Here is a 16,980-nt window from a genome sequence, read left to right as displayed (position 1 = left end):
GGATTTCGAATTCGCATTGATTCTTCTCGGCCTTAGCCTCCCAATCCCCCGCCTGGGATTATAGGTGTGCACCACCACGCCCGTTTTTGTTTTTCTTTGAGACAGGGTCATTTTACTACCCATGCTGGGTTTCAATTTATGAACCTCCTGCTCCAGCCTCCCACTGTGTTGAGATTACAGATGTGTGCCACCACGCCCGGCTAGCCTCGTGTATTTTTCTCCTCCAAGACAGTCTCACTACGTTACCCAGACTGGCCTAGAACACCAGCACTCAAGTGATCCTCTTGCCTCAGCCTCCTGAATCGGGGAATACAAGCACGTGCCAGCCCGATTCAGGCTCTTTGATATACTACAAATATCTTCTGGTAAGTAGGAAGGTCAGTTGAAGGGGTCTGAGGTTTTTGGCTTTGCTTTATTTTGAAGTGACTGTACAGCCTTGCTCAACCTTATCTATCTGTTGCAAGCAGTGTAATTTCTGGAAGACAGAGGTCTTGCTTAGGCTTCCAAATTACTCGGCTGAAAAACCTCTCTATATTAACAAAATTTCATTTTAATGTAAAAGACAAGAGAAAGAATGTTTGCCCTGTGAGCAGAGCGAAGCTGAGGTTGGAGGACTTCTGCATTATTTTTAGGGATAGAGAAACCCTTTTTATGAAATACCTGTACATACTCTCGTTTACCCTAGCCTCGTTGCGTAAAACATATTCACGTTAGTAAAGCCCAGAGACGCCCCAAATCACGTTCTACCTAGCCCCTAGAGTCCTAGCAGTTAAGAAACACTGAAATTGCTTTCTGCCAGACACCGAGAATAAACTTAGAAGATAGCCACCATCTTCGTTGTGGTTAAACGGAGACCGCTGGTTGGCGTCACTCAGCCCTTTTGCGCAAGCGTATGAGGAGCACTTTTTTTTTTTTTTTTTACCCCCGCCCATCCCGTGCACGCAGTCGGAGCCTGTAACTCTCGCGAGAGAAGCGAGATTTATTCCTACGTACCGGGCCGTGCTGCTTATGGCGGCGCTGGAGAGGGGGCGCTGAGCTGTTGGGGTGAGTACGACCTCCGGGTCCAATTGGGGGTTAGCAAGAAGCCCTGCTAAGGGCGGACAGATGCCAGGACTAACAGGAGAGACTTTGCGTCAAGGTGGGCACTTCTGGAGCTCCGAGTAGGGAAAGCACCCGCCCTAAGTTCCTACCCTGGGCTTTTCCGTTCGTTCTCTTGTTCAACCGTCTGGGCCTCATGTCAGGCCGCAGAGCTGTAGCGAAGAGTTGAAGCCAGGGGGGCGCGTGGTGGTAGCGGTGCTGGTGACTAAAGTGGGGGGAGGGAGCGAAAATGGAGGCTTCGACCGCAGCCAAGATGGAGGCCGAGGGTGCGGGGCTCGGGCGCGGAGGCTGCTGGGAGCTGTAGTCTGGCCACTTTCCCTTCTGCGGCTTGGCTGGGGAAACGGGAACTACAAGTCCCGGCGGGCGGGGCGAGGGGGTGGTGGCGCGGTCCTTTGTGTGTAGCCGAAAGAGCTAGAGGCGGAGGAGAGGGGCCTGCTCTGCCCCTGAACCCGGTTGTTTCCTGGCCGTCACTCGTAGGGGTACGACTACGAGTACCAGAGCGCACTGCGGCAGTGGCGCCTTCTTTGTGTGTGGACTGAGACCCCACTCCGTCTAGAGGAAGTGCTCAGGGAGACAGCTTTCCCCGTCCAAAACTGGCACTGTAGCACAGCAGAAGTGCCATCCTTCCTTCCAGTCCTCTACAGCTGGAGCTCAATGTCCAGCTTCCCCCATTGGTGTCTCCTTTGGCTTTCTTAATCTTATAGGTACGTGGCGCCCACCTCTCTATATTGGGGGAACGGCATGTTCTGTGATAGGTCAGTGGTAGCCTCCCCGCCACCTCCTCTGTCTCCTGTGGTGCAAGCACAGCCTCACATTGTGCAATGAACGGCTTGCCTTCATCATTCTACGTAAAGTTAGTTTTTAGCAGCCCCAGTTGGAGACTTTCGCCAAGTTTTTATCGTTCGATGTTGTTTGTTTGAGTTTTTTTGTTCTGTTTTGTAGAAACAATGTTTCACACCGTAATTCAAGGTGGCCTCGAATTTGCAGCAGTCCTCCTGCCACGGCCTCCCAAGTGCTGGGATTGCAGGCGTGTGCCACCATGCCCAGCCATCCGGTGTTTTATCAGTGCGAAATCTCAGGTCTTTTGCTCTGAAAGTTTCTCTTAGAAACACCCAGATGGCTGCTCTCTTGCTTGATTCACAGTGAGGCAGGGAACACTCCCTCAACACGCTTCAAACTGCAAAAAAAAAAAAAAAAAATCCTGTACATACTGTAATTGGAGGAGTTTTGTTTTGCACCTAAAATGAGTAAAAATAATGTAGTGCTCTCTCGAGAGTCAGGTAAAGGGGGGAAAGATGCTTAAAAGCACTGTAGTAGTTAGATTTATTTCTTCTGAGACTTAAACTTATAACTGGTATGGTTTGGCAGTTCATATCCAGAGCTGCCAACCTACTTTTTAAAAATGTAAGTTCTAAATTATAGCCCACTGATACAAGATGCCAAAGCGCTAATTTTCATTTTAAGTTCCTAGACGCCTTAACGTTCTCAATCCTACATCTAGGGGCAATATAATACCTTGATGTGGATAAGGAGGAAATTTATTACGTACTGAGTAGGCATATGTCTGACTCAAAACTTAGATAAATATTCAGCCTTGTTTCTTTTTAGTCCTGGGGCCGGAATAAAAGCACCAATAATAGTTTGAGTGGTTTTGCAGCTGCTCTGGTTGTTTACCATCAAGATGAGTATTTATAGCAGCTGAGTTGAAAAGTAAAGTATTTAAGGCACAGAAGATAGGTTTTCTTTTTTTGTAAATAAGTTCTGACTTAACAAGTATGGCCTTTAAGGAATGTGGTTGAAAATTCTAGTAAATTTCTAAGAAGGAAATACTTTCCCGCTTTTATCTTTTTACCCATTTTCTCTCCTCCCCCCCCCCACTTGCAGAGCCATCCCTTTTTTTGGTGTTTTAAATTGTGATAAAATAATATATAGCATAAAATTTACTGTTTAAACCTTATTAAGTGCACAGTTGATTGGTGTTGCTTTGAGGGCCATCCTTCAACAAGGTAGTTGAGCCAGGCATGGTGCAGCATGCCTGTAATCCTAGCACTCAGGAGGCTGAGGCAGGAAAATCACTGCAAGGTTAAGGCCAGCCTTTACTACATAGTGAGAGTCTGTCTCAAAAAAAAAAAACAAAGCAGAGCCCAACAAGGTAGTTGAAACATGGAAATTTCCTGACGCAAAGTTTTGAAGGTTAAATTTTAGGAATGTATTGCAAAATGAAGTAAAAATTTTGAGATTTTGTTAAATGCAAAAAATATGCCTTATCTATGTCTTTTCAAAAAACAAAGGGGTATCACTTTGAGATATTTGATACAAATTTACAGAGCACTATTAAAACATTCCCGAGTTTCATAAAAGAGAACTTTTTCAGCTAAAAAATTTTGAATGCATTTTAAATGCTTTAATAGAATAGATAGAATGTAACTTAAGAGTGACTTATCTTTTTTTTTGGTCTTTTTTTGAGACAGGGTCTGGCTATGCAGTTCAGGCTGGCCTTGAGCTCACTTTGTACCCCAGGCTGGTCTCGAACTCTTAATCATCCTCCTGCCTCAGCCTCCCCAGTTCTGGGATTACAGGCGTGGGCTACCACACCCAGCCCAGAGTGACTTGTCTTGAATCCCATCATTTCTTGCTTTAAAATCCCTTTTGCGCAATCAGGATTTTAAAAGTTCCTGTTTCTATATTAGAATGTTTTCCATTTGCCTTTGTGGGGTACATGATTAAAAACAAAGCAATATAAAACTTTAAAACTAGTGTGTTCTTTTATGCTGAAGTGAAACATTAATGTGCAGTTGAAAATAAATTGATGGACTGTTTTCTCAGTTGCACATGTAAGCTGTCGGTTTGTAGCTGTGGCCAGTACTTCACTAGTGATTTGCACTTCTGATTCTCTAGCTTAATAACTATAAGCTTGTATAGTCAAGTCTGTGCCAGGTACTGCCTCCTTTCATTAGTGAAAATATTTGTTCAGTAGTCTTAATCTTGCTTTTAGCTTTATTTTCATTTTTTGTTTTGTTTTTCTTTTCTTGTTACTGGGAATTGAACTTGGCTTCGCACTTGCCAGGCAGGTACTGTGCCTGGCAGGGGTGAGCTACATACCTGGCCCTTGCTTTTAGCTTTATAGTTGGCATGTTTTCTTCCCCCATCAGTTTTTTTTTTACCTACTCTGGACTGTGGTAGCAACTTTTCACACGTGGCTGTTGTGCATTTAAAGTATGACTAGTCAGAGTTGAAACATGCTGTGATTATAAAATAACATCAGATTTCTTTCGTTTTTTTTGAGACAGGGTTTTGCTATGTAGTTCAGGCTGGCCTTGAATTTGTGATCCTTCTGCCTCAGCTTCCTGAATGCTGCGATTACAGGCATGCACCACCATGATTCAGATTTGGAGGAATATAAATTTTGAATATGATTGTTAAATAAAACATTAAATTTATTTCATCTGTTTCTTTTGACCTTAATATAGGTACTAGAAAATTTAAAACTATGGTTGTAGCTTGCACTGTTGGAAGATACATTGTTTTCTGATGTGTCTACAGTATTTAGCGTCTCACACTGGCTTCTGTCATACTTCAGACTGTTAGTGTATGTAACAGTAGGTAGGTGATACATACTTTTAAATATCTTGGTACTTCTTTGTGTACTTAAAAAGCAGCATGGAAACGGGCATGGTAGTGCATACCTGTAATCCTAGCATTCAGGAAGCTGAAGCAGGAAGATTGCTGCAAGTTCGAGGACAGCTTGGGCTACATAGTGAGTTCAAGGCTAGCCTGAATTTCATAGCAAGACCCTGTCTCCCCACCAAAAACAAAAGAAAACAGCATGGTTATTACTACTAAAAAGATAGTCCTTCAGATTTTCTTTTATTTCCACTCAGTAGGTGGTGATTTCAGTCCACACACCCCCACTACTACTACCACTAAGGATTGAACCTAGGACCTTCAGTGAGCTACTTCACTAGGCCTTTTAAAATTTTTATTCATTTATTTAAGAGATAAGTTCTTGCTAAATTGCTTAGAGTGGGCTCAAACTTGGGATCCTTCTGCCTCAGCCTCCCAGAGTGCTGGGATTACAGGCAGGCGTTGCCACACCTCTAGTTTACATGGAATTTGATGGGTTATAATTTAGTCAGTAAAAACAGTGAAGCAAACACAAATGAAAAAAAACTTCTTTCCCATTGAAAATTTATTTCAGCCATGGTGTTTGATGACACATTAGGCAGTGGAGAAGATGACCTATTTGAGTCTTCATTTTTCCTCTAGCACAGTACTCAGATTAAGAAAGTGGGTTAAGAGGGGAGATTTTGTAGACTGGTTTAGCCTCTCATCAACACTTGCCCCAAATGAGTGTTGTCAGATACTCAGAATGATTTGTCAAAATGATAGATCCAGTATTGGGAACCAGACATGGTGGTGCATGCCTGTAATTCCAGCACTTGGAAGACTGAGGCAGGAGGATTGCCTGGGCTACATAATGAAACCCTGTCTCCCTCCCCCCCCTCCCCTTCTCTCTTTCACACACACACAATATCCTGTATTGTAATGCATTGTATTTACTTTTTGTCTTTTTGAGACAGGGTTTCACTGTGCTGGCCTTGAACTCACTTTTTAGCCCAAGTTGGCCTTGAACCTCCTGCCTCAGCCTCCCAAGGGCTGGGACTACAGGCATGTACCACCATGCCTGGCTGTGGTGCATTTGAGATTAATTTTTTCTTAATTGTGTCCCCCACCCCCCGAGATGGGGCAGAGGCTCTGTGCAGTCTAGGCTGGCCTTGAATTCACTTGGTAGCCAAGGCCAGCCTCAAACTTGTGGTGCTCCCACCTTGTCTTCCTGAGTGCTGGGGATACAGGCATGCACCACCACACCTGGCTATAGACTTATGACATATTTTAGCTCAGCAATGCAGGTGACACTGATAGTTCTGGACTTGTGTGGAAATGGTACTTAGCATACTGTACCTCAAATACAGTACCTGTACTACAAGGCCCACTAGGAGGCCCAGTGATCTGCTCAGGAAAGGAAGGAGAAAGTCCGGGACGCTTCAAGAAATCTGGTTCATTTCCACAGTTAGGCCAGGAGCCTCTGGCCTTACATGGGTCCCTGGAGTTTGATGATGGTGGGGAAGGTATGATGAGACATGTAGATGATGAATATCAATGGGTAGGAGTTGAGGATCAAGGTCAGGATCACTACCTCCCTTGACCTAACTTCCTATCTGAAGATGTGTGCAAACAGCTGAAGGTGGTGGTCCCTTCTGAATGAAGATCAGCATGAGGTGGTGGGGGCGCTGGTGAGAGCCAATGAAAGTTACCAACCTCGAACATTGAGGCACACCTGTGGGGCTTATTGTCAGCCACTTGACATTTGGCTTGCTGCTTGCTTCATGCTGTGCAACGTTGTCATGCGGCCTGACATCCCAGACCTGGGAACCCTGTCAGAGCCTGAGCCCCACCTCATCATCCTTCATGGTTTCTCTTGGGCAAGCGAGTCTCTTGACATCCTCTGCGACCTGTTCCTAAAGATGACAGCCACGAGCACTACTATATTTCATTCCAGCAGCAGGTCTACAAGAGGACGGACCCCACTGTAACATAAAACTGACAAGAGTTCAGGCTTGGCTTTGAGCTGAACTTGTACGTGATTCACCTGGACATGCTGGAGCAAGAGGGCCCAGCAAATGTAGAATGGCACTGGAAGCCCTATACAGACACTTCACAAAAGGGTGTTCTTGAGTGCTGAGTGAGCCTGTTAGCCAATCAGGGCATGGACTTACAAACTGAAGGGGGACTTGTCACAGATAGGCCTGCTGAACCCAGCTGTGAGATGAGGAGCTGTTGGGGTCAAAATAAACCCTGTTCGTCATACCACCAAAAATAAATGTTAGGCACATATTAATTTAGTACCTGCTATGTCCATGACCTTTGAGCTAAAGCAGCTATGAGGGAGACAGTAAATAAACAGGCGATGATAATTTTAAGACCAGTGCCAATAAGGAAAAACCATTTTGATTCACTTAAGTGAAAGAATTAGCTTAAACTCTTGAAACAAAGTGATGTAGTAATTGATTATTAATAATGATACTGTTTCTTTATTGAACAAAGGAATAGGAAGTTGGTTATCTAACAGTCAGGGAGACACTAAAATTGTTCCCTAGTCTGTCATGTGTAGCTTTAGAGGGGATGAAGGGAGATGCATTTATTTATGTTCAGGGGTTGAAGAAAAAAGATATTGTCAATACACACAGAAGAATGTTCATCTTGGAGTAAGTAGATAACCAGTTTTATTAAATGCATGACCTATACCTTGAAATCCTTCAGTAAATATTAATTTGAGAAGGTTATATTAGAAAAGTCATATGAAGGTTTTAATTCAGTCATCCTGAATTCATGATTTCTGGTAATTGTTTGAGCTTCTATAGCTCTTTTTTTTTTTTTTTAAATTTTTTTCTCCGGTACCGGGAACCGAACTCCCGACCTTGCGCTTGCCAGGCAGGCGCTTTGCCGCTGAGTAAGTCCCCAGCCCCTTATAGCTCTTAATGGGTCTCATTAATACCCAAGATTTTCCCTGCAGCCGGGTGTGTTGGTGCATGCCTGTAATCTTAGCGCTCCTGGACTGACGCAGGAGGATCACTGAATTTGAGGCCAACCTGGTGAAATTACATAGTGAAACCCTGTATCCAGAAAAACGTTGGCCCTGCAGTACTCCGGATTTTAGATTTTGTTTGTTTGTTTTTGTTTTTGTTTTTTGGTCTTTTTGAGACAGGGTCTCTCTCTCTCTATGCAGTTCTGGCTGGCCTTGAGCTCACTTTGTAGCCCAGGCTGGTCTCGAACTCGCATTGATCTCCTACCTCAGCTTCGAGAGTGCTGAGATTACTGGCATGCGCCACCTCGCCCAGCCAGATTTTATTTTTATTTTTATTTTTTTTCCCAGCCAGATTTTAGATTTTGGAAGTCTCTCATTTGTGTTACTGGATAGCAAGCTTAACAGTTCCTAACAAAGTATCCTAGGTTGGGTTATTATACAATTGACATTTTAAGAGGTATTTAGATTTTGTTCTTTTTTCCTTCCAAGACAATTGAGTCCATAAGGAAACCTAAGGAAATAAGGTAAAACTATTATACAAACTATTATTTCTTGATTGGATATTTAAAACTCCTTATAGTTAAAGTTGATAGAACTGTTCAAACTTGAATTATGGTGTCCTTTTGCCCATTATGGATTAACTACCTTTCTGGTATATTAATTTCTGCTGTACTTGTTTAGCTGCACTGGGTTAGGTGATAACAGGCACAGTGATAAAAGTTGAGTTTGCTTCTTAAATTTGAGGCATAATTAGAAAAAGAAGACATACATATGAAGCAAGCTGTGCATGGTGGTACACACTTGTGATCCGGACTCTTAGGGGACTGAGGCAGGAGGATCACCTGAGCCAGGAGTCTGAGGTCAGTATGGGCAACACAATAGGCAAAACCTTGCCTTAAAAACATCTTCAGTGCTATTTTCCCACCAGCACTCTAGAAAGTAGGTTCTTAATCCTGGCTAAACATCTAATTCAAACACCCAGTCCCCTTTTCAAAAAAAAAAAAAAAAAGTGGTGCACGCTGCAGGGAAAATCTTGGGTGTTAACGAGACCCATTAAGAGCTATAAAAGCTCAGACAATTACCAGAAATCATGAATTCAGGGTGACTGAAATAACATCTTCATATGAGTTTTCTAATATAACCTTCTCAAATTAATATCTACTGAAGGATTTCAAGGTATAGGTCATGCATTTAAATAAAACTGGTTATCTACTTATGCCAAGATGAACAACATTCTTCTGTGAGTATTGACAATATCTTTTTTTCTTCAACCCCTGAACATAAAGTGGTACACGATCTGTAGTTCAGATCGAAAGTTGGAGCCCAGCCTGAGCAATTTAATGAAACCCTGTCTCAAAATTTAAAATTGGGCCATGTGGTAGTTCACACCTATAATCCCAGCACTTGGAGGCTGAGGCAGGAGGATCGCTGTAAGTTCAAGGCTAACCTGGGCTACATAGTCGGAGGCCAGTCTATACACATGGTGAGACCTTGTCTCAAAAAAAGGAAAAAATTTTAAAAATGGACAAGGATGTGCCTCAGTGTGAACGCCTTAGATTCTGTCCCCAGTACTACCCCTGCAAAAGAAAAAAAAATGCAGAATGATCTGATACCAGAATGCAGGCATTGGATACTGTTCTCTCAGTGGAAATTAATAAGGTAATGAGTCTGTGCTGCAGTGGTCAAGAAAGGATTGTCACTGTGAAGACGCCAAAATTATTCTATTAGTCGACCTATAGCAGCAAAGAATCATAATCTTTAGGTACATGCCCAAAGTTAAGGGTTAGGGGAAAGAATGCACTTATCTGGGAAAAGAACTGAAAAGCAATAAAAAGAATAAGAGACATCTTGAATAGTGGTTTTAACTCTTACTGCAAGTGAAAAGTCTGATAGAGGGTAAAGAAAATTTACCAATGCCTGACACCTACCCTAGTTTAGTAAATTTAGAATTTCTGTATAGGACCCAGGCTTTATTTATTTTACAGGTTTGTTTTGAGACACGGTCTCACTGTATAGTTTAGGCTGGCCTTGAATTCACTATGTAACCTAGGCTGGCTTCAACTTGCAGTGATCCTTCTGCCTCAGATGGCATAGTGCTGGTATTACAGGTGTGTACCACCTTTTTTTTTTTTTTTGAAAAGGGGACTGGGTGTTTGAATTAGATGTTTAGCCAGGATTAAGAACCTACTTTCTAGAGTGCTGGTGGGAAAATAGCACTGAAGATGTTTTTAAGGCAAGGTTTTGCCTATTGTGTTGCCCATACTGACCTCAGACTCCTGGCTCAGGTGATCCTCCTGCCTCAGGCTCCTGAATAGCTGGGATTACAAGAATGTCACAGCATTATGCTGAAATTGAAGAACGTTACTTATTTGAGCTCTCACTGCTTATTTGGGGTGGCCCAGGCTAGCCTTGAACTCTTACTAATCGCCTTCCTTCAGTTCTCCCATATACTTCAATCCCCCAAACCCCCACTGCTAGGATAACAAGTGTATATACCACCATGCCTAGCTGAAATTGGAGTTTTAGGTAGATCAGTCTGGTCTGAAAAAATGGAAAAGGTCAGCAGTGGAAATTGTCAGTTTGGGGGACCTGAACTAAAATACATCTTTTCGGATAAGAAATGATGCAGAAGCTGCCTTGAAGGAAATGTTAATAATCTTTGGTATAGAGGTGTAAAGGGAATAGTCAAGTGATTTAAGAGTCATTGCATGAAGACTTCTCCGAGTAGTAGGAAAATAATTAAATGAAGTTGAAAAATCAGGCAAAGGTAAAGTTCGAAAGACACTAGTTTTGGGGCTAGGGATTTAGCTCAGCGGCACAGCACCTGCCTGGCAAGCGCAAGGTCGTGAGTTCGATTCCTAGTACCAGAAAAAAAACAAAAAAAAAAAGAAAGATACTAGTTTTTTGTTTTCCATGTGTGTTTGGGGAGTGCTTTTATTTTGGTGGTGAGGATTTAGTACATGTGCTGCCAAAGCGAGCACTGGTATGTGATTTAATAGATACTCAAGAAGTAGTTGAGCCCATTTTTGACATTTTTGTCCTATTTTTCCTCCAAGTTTAACTCGTAGCAAGATGATAAACTGATGGAAAATTTTTATATTTCCACAAAACTTAATGCAGTGCCAGATACTCTTAAAGTGCTTTTATTAAATTGAATATGGAGTGGCTTCTCTCTTATCGGGGGTGGGAGGTCAATAAGGACTGTGAAATAATTTGAGGTCGTAGGTGTGTGATCCTAAAGAAAGCAATCCGCCGGGCGTGGTGGCGCACGCCTGTAATCCCAGCACTTGGGGGGCTGAGGTAGGAGGATCACTGCAAATTTGAGGTCAGTCTGGGCTACATAGTAAGTTCAAGACCAGCCTAAATTACATAGTGAGACCATGTCTCTAAAAAGACAAAAAAAAAAAAAAAAAAGCAGCCATTTGAGTGATCTCTCAAATGCTATAAAATAAGAGTGCTTCCAAGTTTTCTGTATTGCTTGCTTCACTCGTGAGTCTGATTTAATGTGATGAGTTTGTCTCATTCCTCACTTCCTTTCCCATTGTTTTGTGTATCCTTAATATCTTCCTTTTTTGCCTCTAGTATGAAGTGTAACAGAACAGACTTTACCACCTGAAACTGCTGCTTCAAGTTCAGATCAGGCAAGGAACAAACCTCGTAACAACCAACAAGACCAAAGAAGAGTACACTTAAGTTGAAGACACAACACTTGATCTGAAACAAGAAGTTTGTGCCTACTCAACAGCTTTGAAAGAGCACTTCCCAACGCTGCTAGTAGTCTTTGTTTTCTTCAGTGCTGTACTGTGAGATTGCCCGGTGCAGCAGCAGTTGTATTCTTTATTAGCTTGGTAGATCATTTTCTCTCGCTTTTTTTTTTTAATACTAGCAACTTTCACCCTTTGAAACTTGTGCTGAAAAAGAAGAATCAGCTAAAACTACTGAAAGTGCAATATTTGATTATCACTGCGAGGTAGGTTTGTGGTTTTAATAAGAATTCTGAGCCAGTTTTAATGGCACGTGTCTAATCCCAGCATTGTGGGAGGCTGAGGTAGGAAGATCACAAGTTCAAGCCCAATCTGGGTAACTTAGTGATTTGTTGAGACTACAAAAATTTAGTAAAAGTCTGGATATGTATTTCAGGGTGAAGGCGCTGGGTTCAGTCCCTAGGAAAACAAAGAATTCTGTAATTGTGGATTTCCTACTTGATCAAATATAAAATCCTAGTTTCTTATCTAAAAATACTCAGAATATCACTTTTATGTTCACAGTATAATTTATTTATTTATTTATTTTGAGATAGAATCTTGCTATGTAGTTTAGGCTAGCCTTGAACTCACTATATATCCCAGGCTGATGATACTAATGCTTCCACTACCTAGGTACTGGAATTACAGGCCTGCACCAGCAAGCCTGGCTTCTAGTACAAAAATATTAACATTAATTGACTGTCTCTTGCTAGGACAATATATATAGCTAGACCTGGGAGTTTTCACAAAAGATTGTTTGATTATATTGTATTTGATTTATTGGTTTCTTAGAGAAGCGCTGTACTACTTAAAATTTTCAAGGTCAAGTGTTCATTGCAGTATTCTACAGGGATCGGGGCTGGGTTTTAGCTCAGCGGCACAGCGCCTGCCTGGCAAGCGCAAGGTCCGTGAGTTTGATTCCCAGTACCGGAAAAAAAAAAACCAAAAAAGTATTCTACAGGGATCTTTGAAACCTGGATGGTATTTGGTACTGATAATCTCTGCTTTGTTTTCTCCACCCTCTCCAACCTGCAGTGCTTATGTACAGTCACTAGCTAGCATTTAGTGCATATTTCTGAGTGAGTGGTTGACGTGCTTATTGCTTATTATTGTTATGTCTTGCTGATAGAATACAATAATAAATGGATGAGGTATTAATAAACTTAGGGTTTAGAGCAATTTATTGGAAAATACAATTTAATAAGAGTTTGAGAAAGTGCTATTTATGACTGAAGGAGCAGTTCCGTCCGAGGGAAGGACATTTGAAGGTAAGTAGCACTTTGTTAAGAGGGGGAAGAATCTTTTATTTTTTTGTCTTTGAGAAGGGTTTCACTGTGCAGTACAGGCTGGCCTTGAACTCACTTTGTAGCGCAGGCTGGCTTAAAACTTGTAGCAGTAAGAGGGGGAAGAATCTTCTAGTAAAGGTACAGAGGAATTAGCAGACTCAGGGAAATCTGAAAACATGGTATATATCTTGAATAGTACAGTTCTGAGCAGAGAAGAAACAATTTTGTTGAGTAAGGAGAATAAACAGGGAGGCTTGCTGGACTCAGGTCCTAAAGGACCCAGTACAGTATTTGGCTTTGTTCTGGAGGTATCCATCAGATGGCTATAAATAAGGACATAATGGATTTTGTTTTTCAAATGTGAGATAGCTTTTTTGCAATGGCTTTTGGGGTGCGGGGGGGCGTTGTTTGGCAGAGGCAGAGGCTATGCAGTTCAGACTAGCCCCGAACTCACTGTGTAGCCCAGGGTGGCCTTGAACTTGGAATGATCCTCCCTCAGCCTCCTCAGTGCTGAGACCACAGGCATGTGCTCCCATGCCTGGTTTAGTTTTTGTTGTTTTTTTCTTTTTTTGTTTATAGTTCTGAGGATTGAATCCAAGGCTTTGTTTATGTTAGGTAAATGCTGTATCACTGATAAACCCCCAGTACTCCTTCCTGCTTTTTGAAAGTTTAATTGTTGACACAGGATCTCACTAAGTTACCCAGGCTGGCCTTGATTTGAGATCTTGCTGCTTTGGCCTCCCAAGTAGCAAGGATTACAGGTGTGTGTCACCTACTTAGCTACTGCTTTTGGTTTTAAAGTCGTATTATGTTCATTTGAAGGACAGATTGAGAATGGGAAGACTTGGATAAACTGTAAGGAAAATCTAGTATATAAATAAATGGTGGTGTTCTAATGTTAAAAATGAAGATTTGGTGACCAGCTTGTGTGAAGATAAGCCTAGAGAGACTGGATTTAGTCTAACCAGTTGTCCTAGAGAGAATGAATCTCGTCTAACTAGTTGTTCGAGCTAAAAAAAAAAAAAAAACTTTCAGATTCACAGGAATAAGGAAGCTTAGGTGGAAATTTGTTTAAATTACATATTATAGAAATATACTGTGCTCGTTAGGTTATAATCTGAAGTTAAAAATATGCTAATATGAAATGGTAAGCAATGTGTATCTGTTAAGAATAGTATTATAAAAAGCAGTTTTACTATGTATTTAATGGTAGTGGAGAGGTTGAACCCAGGGCCTTGACACTGAGCTTTGTCTTCAGCCCTTAATTTTTTATTTTTTACTTAATTTTTTTTGTCTTTTTGAGACAGGGTCTCGCTATACAGTTCAAGCTGGCCTTGAGCTCACTTTGTAGCCCAGGCAATCTTGAACTCAACGATCCTCCTGCCTCAGCCTCCTGAATGCTGGAATTACAGGCATGCGTCCCCATGCCCAGCTCCCTTTTTAATTTTTTATTGTGAGACAAGATCTTGCCAAATCACTTTAACTGCCCAGGCTGTGCTTGAATTTGGAATCCTCTTCCCTCAGCCTCCTGAGCGAATTCCAGGAGTACAGGTGTTCACCACCACATTCAACTCAGACTGATTTTATTTTACTTTATTTTTATTTATTTATTTGAGTTTGTGGGGTTTTTGATTTTGGTTTTCTGAGACAGGGTCTTAGTATGTAGTTCAGGCTGAGCTCCAAGTGATCCTCCTGCCTCAGCCTCCCAAGTGCTGGGATCACAGGTGTGTGCTACCACACCCAGCCTACTTTTTTGAAAGATCTAATAAGTAGTTACTGAATACTTGTGTATTAAGCACTAATTCTAGGTCTTTTATATGAAGAAACTTGTTTAAATATCCCAACAGCCCTTGAGACAAGAATTAAGGTGGAACAAAAAAAAGAACTATGCAAACTCTAAAACTAATTTTTATAAATTGGAATCCCAGGGATGTGTAGCTCACTGAAAATCCTGGGATCAATCCCCCAGTACCACACCAAAAAGGGGTTAGTCAGTAAAAGGAATTTTTAAAAATAGGTTATTGTTTTTATTTGGAAACAATTAATTTTAGAAATACTAAAAGGAGAAAACCTGATTTCACTATTGTGATCTGTTAAATGCAGAGGATTTTTACGTGTATATTTAAAGTTACTAAAGCTAGTCTGTGGAATCAAGAGAAATAATCACTCAGTACTCTGTACTACTCAGAGTACAATAAGAGTAGGACTGAAATGTCATTGAATAATTACTATCCAAGAGACAGCAGTTAATGTAAAAAACTATTTGCATTCAGAAACCTAGAAGGCCCAGGTGTGGTGGTGCACGCCTGTAATCCCAGCACTCGGAAGGCTGAGGCAGAGGATGGTTGTGAGTTCGAGGCCAGCCTGGACTACAAAGTGAGCTCAAGGCCAGCATGAACTGCATAGTGGAAACCCTGTCTCAAAAAGAAAAGAAACCTTAAAAGGAACAGTAGAAATTAAGGGGATAATGTGTTTAGATTAAGAATAAAAAGATTCTATCTTCTAGTAAGTTGAGCTACCTCTCCTGGCTAATTCCTTGTCATTAGAAGGAAAGATTCTGGGAATACATTTAGGGATGAGGTAAGTCCAGCCTAAATTCCATTATCTTCGTTGGTGAAACAAGTCTTAGAAGAAAGTGTTTGCTGGGCATGGCAATGCATGCCTATAATCCTAACACTTGGGAAACTGAGGCAGGAAGATCACTGCGAGTTCAAGGCCAGCCTGAACTACATGGTTAGGCCCTGTTTCAAAAAGAGGAAATACTTGTTCTCATCCCTTCTAATTCTAGTTGATTTTCCCTTTGCCAAGTAAAATAGGATTCTTTTACCTGCAGGGATGTGTGGTAGGAATGGAGACTTGAGAAGGTGGTCTCAGGGAGGAAGGTGTTCTGCTTTCTGTATTACAGATTTTACTGTGTTCTTATTTGTATAGTAAGAACTATAGTCTAAGCATGAAAAAAGCACATGTGAAAATCAATCTAAACCAGTAACCTGGAATAATGGTTTTATGTTTTTATTTAAAAACATATCACCTGGGTGTGGTGGTGCACACCTGTAATCCCAGCACTCTGGGAGACAGATGGAAAGATCACAAGTTCCAACCCAGCCTGGGTAGTTGAGCAATTTATTGAAACCCTATCTTAAAAAAAATAGGAAGGTTTAGGGATGTAGCTCAGTGTGAAGATGGGGTTCAAACCCCATTACCAGCCAAAAAACAGTCCACACACTGGTATACATTATTTGTAGACTGTGTAATAATCCTACTATGTATGCATTGTAAAACATGGATACAAATAAGTATTATGAAAATAACTTGCCTTTTATATGCAGAAACATTTCATTTGATTGTGTTCTGGATGCTAAGAGGATTTTAATTGTTAGTTTGTTTTGTGGTACTGAGGGTTGAACTCAAGACCCTGGCAGTGAGTTATATCCTTAGCCCTTTTTAAATTCTGAGACAGAGCCAGGCATGGTGGCATACCTGTAATCACAGCACTTTGGAGGCAGAGACCGGAGGATTTCCATGAGTTTAAAGCTAGCGTGGGCTGCATAGTGAGTTCACTGCCAGCCTGAACTACTTAGCAAGACCCTGTCTTAAAAAGCAACAAAAAAATGAGATAGGGTCTCACTAAGTCTTCAGTTACCTAAGCTGACCTGAAAATTGACTTTTTTTCTTCCTCACACTCACAGAGTGCTGGGATTGCAGGTGTGTACTACCATGCCTGTCTGGATGTTTTATTTTTTTTTAAGTGTTAAATTTAAAAAATGTTATCCTATCGTAAATTACTATGTCAGGAAGAATACATATAATGATTTTTTGATGTTTTTTGAATTTTGTTTTGGATTTTGTTTTTTTGAGAGAGGTTCTTATTGTGGAGTTCAATCTGGCCTCAAACTCACTGTGTAGCTCAGGCTGACCGTGAAGCAGTCTTTTTGCCTCAGCCTTCCAAATGCTGGGATTACAAACAGGTGTGTGCCATCAAGGCTGGTTCATAATATTCAAGTTCTTACCATAGGGCTGGGGATATGGCTCAGTGGCACAGTGCCTGCCTGGTAAGTGCAAGGCCCTGTGTTCGAGTCCTGGTACCAACAAAAAAAAAGAATCTCAAGTTCATATCATAATCTTAATTTTTGTTACACTTTTCAGATCTCTGAAAATGAAGCAATTGAACAATTAGTACTAAGAATAGAAGTAATAACTTGCATGTTCTTTGCCTGTGCTTGCTTCATCTTTTTTTTTTTTTTTTTTTTTTTTTTTTTTTTTT

At 41.3% G+C, this 16,980-nt stretch overlaps 1 protein-coding gene across 4 annotated transcripts in view; it reads left to right on the top strand.

Moving 5' to 3' along the window:
• Positions 1–936: 936 nt before the first annotated feature.
• Csde1 (cold shock domain containing E1, RNA-binding) overlaps positions 937–16,980 on the top strand; it is a 41,102-nt gene continuing 25,058 nt past the window's right edge. For 3 of the 4 annotated variants that reach the window (XM_005389010.2, XM_005389009.2, XM_005389008.2), the window contains exons 1-2: positions 937–1,044; positions 11,267–11,654. The gene's annotated coding sequence lies outside the window, so the exon portion shown is untranslated. The remainder of the gene's footprint in view (positions 1,045–11,266; positions 11,655–16,980) is intronic. The other variant, XM_005389011.2, reaches the window with a different exon arrangement.

Source organism: Chinchilla lanigera, unplaced genomic scaffold, assembly GCF_000276665.1.
Source record: "Chinchilla lanigera isolate Chin_1 unplaced genomic scaffold, ChiLan1.0 scaffold00034, whole genome shotgun sequence".
NCBI lineage: Eukaryota > Metazoa > Chordata > Mammalia > Rodentia > Chinchillidae > Chinchilla > Chinchilla lanigera.
Note: the sequence above shows the minus strand (reverse complement) of the source record. Positions and strands in the feature narration are given on the sequence as shown.